This window comes from Saccostrea echinata, unplaced genomic scaffold, assembly GCF_033153115.1.
Source record: "Saccostrea echinata isolate AGI-Se365-2 ecotype Australia unplaced genomic scaffold, CSIRO_AGI_Sech_v1 ptg000081l, whole genome shotgun sequence".
Taxonomy (NCBI): Eukaryota; Metazoa; Mollusca; class Bivalvia; order Ostreida; family Ostreidae; genus Saccostrea; species Saccostrea echinata.
This window is the reverse complement of record NW_026889830.1, coordinates 58,534-62,569: the sequence shown is the minus strand read 5'-3', so window position 1 is coordinate 62,569 and position 4,036 is coordinate 58,534.

The window sequence follows — 4,036 nt, the reverse complement described above, 5'->3', positions numbered from 1 at the left end:
AATTCTTACATACATAACGTGAAAAAAAACTATAATAGCTGAAATTTCAAAATATCTGACCAGAAATGTATTTTGAAACGGTAAGAAAGCTATATGCTTATATTGATAAAATTCGAAAATCAGTTAAATTTTTCTAATAGTTCACTGTCAAATGACCTTGAAAATTGCGTATAAATAAGGTATGGTACATGTATTTTTTGGCTATAGTTCTTTACCCTTTCGCTCTCTTAATTGTCTACGAATTTTTGTCCCCCGCTTTCACTGAAAGTAGGGGATATTAATTTGGGTCTGTCTGTCTGTCCGCCCGTCCCTCCGTCTGTCCGTCCGCCTGTATTTCTGTCTGTCTATAATACTTTCGTTTGCGTGCATTATCTCGAGAACTCTTTGAGCTTTCGCAATGAAATTTTGCATAGCAATTTCCTATGGATTAAAAAAGAATCCTATTGATTTGAGGTCAAAAGATCAATGGTCAAGGTAATAAATCAATGAATTTTGTCTGTTTTAACACTTTCGTTTCCGAGTAATATCTCAAGAATCCTTTGAGCTTTTGCAATTAAATTTTACAAAACCACTCCCTGTGGCCTAAGAAAGATCAGTATTGATTTTGAGGTCAAAAAGTCAAAGTTCAAGGTCGTAAATTCATACATTCCCTCTATGTGTAACACTTTCGTTTCCGGGCGATATCTCAAGAAGCTTTTGAGCTTTTGCAATGAAATTTTATACCATAACTCCCTAGGGCCTCTTTCGCACCTCTCAAAGTGTCCTGTCCCGTTTTTTTATTTATTGTTTTAAAAGTCGCTTGGCAATATTTTTAGCACAGGGGCATGTGGAGAGTTATTACGTATTCATGTAATACAGGTTGTCGGCGGACTTTATATTCTAATTACATCTATTAGAACTGTTTAGTAAAGGCCAAATTAGACACCATGTATTGTGTAAAGTTTTGACAATATCGAATATGAATATAAGCATTATATGTAACCTATTGTTTTCATTTAATTTGAGGAAAATCAAGCGACTCCGTGGCCTAGGGTATGACTCTCGCTTAGCATGTGAGAGGCCCCGGGTTCAAATCCCGTTCGATCCAGTTTTTTTTTTTTTTTTTTTTTTTGATTTACTATAGCAATGATAGTATTCAGCATGTGAAATGAAAAAGTTATGACGTCTGGCTTGTAATAACTCATAAAATCATTATTACAGTGAGATAAATCTTTTATACACATATTAAAGAATAAGCAATCAAATCTTTATATCTATATTGACATTTTTATTTGCTTCAATATACATGTATACATTTAATAAGTCTACAAATCAAGGGGGAGTCCGAACCCCCCCCCCCTTCCCCGAACTGGGCATGCTCTTCTTTTTTCCCTAAGCGGGGGTTACAGATTCTCTGAATTAGCTTGTTCTGGCGGGTGTGACCGATCGACAGAGGATACTCACTCCTCCATGGCACCTGATCCCACGTCTGTTTTAAGATGTATTGTCTGACTGGATGACATTATTACTGTTCTTTATCTCTACAATTGACGTTATACCATAATCATCAATCCTAACACAATACAGGAGGTGTACTACAGAAGTGGGAGAAATTGAGAACATTTAGAGGTGAACCTTGCTAAAGATATTATTGCTGAAATTTGGTTCTTTCGTTAGTTTCACCAACTTTTCCACGAGATATTTTAATAGGTTATTAAAGTTATTAATGTTATTAGGGTGTTAAGAGGGTAGGTATAAGACAAAATGAATAAATAAGATATGCTTTAGTATTTGCTGATAAGAATGCAAATACGTGATTTTCTTGATTCTTGTTGAACTTCTGATTGAACGTCTATACCTGTATACAAATTTTTAAATTTTGCTTCTTTATATAATTCAAGGTATAACATCGTCATTCAAGATAACAGTTATTCTGCCTTATGCATAGCTAACCAAAAATGCATCACTTCGCCACGCTAAGCACTGTTGAACGTTTTATTTACATCTCAAGAGCATGTGAACGATGGTGTGTAAGAAGCTACAAAATAACAGTAACTTATATAAACACTAAGTTAAATAGCTCAAAAATATGACAAGTTCATCTAAATACTAATAAATATGTCTAAAACGTTCTTCAAAAATAGCAATATAGAATTGCCTAGCCAAGCACAATAAATTTACAAATTTGCAGAATGTTTACAATGTTTACACTTGCAAATAAATAATAAATTTCCACATGCAAATATGCATCAGTTGCATGTCAACAAACATATCCCGGATGTTGACATAATTAACTCCCATTATAATATATAAATATCTTGCATGTTGACATAAATATGACCAAGGTAGCACAAAACATTTTCAAAACATTTTATTGCAGTTATATTTTTATTTCTTTCAAAACATTTATGAATAAACATTTTTAAAATGTTTTAAAAGCAGTTCTCTTTCCCATTTGTACAGTTTGAAAATATTTTTAAAATGTTTCCAAAAAGGTTTTTAAAAAAATCTTTAAGGAACATTTCTATTAAATGTTTCTTAAACGTTTTAATAATGATTCTAAACGTAAGTCTTGTTTGCATTTATTAATCAATTTCATATCACTTTACAAAAATGTTTTAAAACATGAAATAAAACATTCCTCTTCTATAATTCTGAAACATTGTAATGTTACCTTTCTAAAACATTTTAAAGGAACGTTGTAAAAAAGTTTTTAAAACATTTATCAAAACGTTTTCTTCTCCTAGAACTGAAACTTTAGGCAACATTCCATAGAAACATTTTCAAACTGTTTTAAAACACTTATATCATTTTCAATATTAATGCATTTGTATATTTTCAAAGTAAGACTAAAACATTTTATTCAGCATTGATGCAAAAGATTATTATGTATTTTTCAAAATGTTTTTAAAATGTTCCTGACTTATCCATTTTCCCCAAGAAAGATTCTGAAAAATGTATATAAAAACGAGTGGTAATAAAAACGTTTGACGACTGATGTGATAAATTTAATACTATGTAGAACATGCAGAAGATGATTACCAAATTTATAGGGAACATAAAACAACAAAAGTTTAAGAAGTGTTGAAAATTTGAGCTTGATAGATTAACAAATTGCCAAAGAGCTCTTTGTTCAATTCTTCCCGAGGACATACTTCTTGTAAACCTTATCAATGTGTGATTCCATTTACATAATAAACCCGCCGCTCTGTTGAACCTGCATATGTAGATGTAGATACATGCTTTTAGTGGGATCGTAAATGATACACAGTGATCTGGGCCTGTTTATTCTTTTTAGTGGGAAGGATTTCTGTGATTCTGTTCTTTTTAGATTACAGTTTCGTTTCCTCAAATGCCAAAGATCGACGAGCTTTTATTTCCTGCATATCATCTAGAAAAAAAGATGAAGACAAAAAACTAACCTAATGAAAAAAAAATCAGAAAAAAACGAAATAAAATTAAAACTAAAAATTATAATAATAATCAAAAAAAAAAAAAAATAATAATAATAATAAAAAAAAAAATAAAAATAATAATTAAAAGAGAAAATCAAAGATCGACGAGCTTTTATTTCCTGAATAATTTGAGAGGTTAAGCAGATGTCCGTGCACGTCTACGTGTACGTTTAGCTAGGGAAATCCCCTAGTTTACTGCAATTTACGTTATCAGTTTTGCATAGCGCGTAATTCTACAAGTTGTACACAACGTGTAGATTCATATGTACACGTAGAAAAGAACGTTTAGCTTCTTAACCCCAAATTATAGAATGTATATTTTTCAGGCGGTGTTTGTTGTGATATTGAGAGTTTATTACGTACATCTATGTATCTTTTTTTATCAAAGTCATAGAATTATTTGATACAAATGGATTGTAAAGTGACTGGTTGAAATGACGTTTTTCACGTACCACTACACGTACAGATTGTTCAACAGAACACGATGTTAGTTACGTGTACTTGTAAAACACTTCAAGGTTTACATGTACACGAAGACGGACACGGTCAAATGCTTAACCTTTCTATTATCTAGAAAAAACGAAAACAATGATTAAGACATA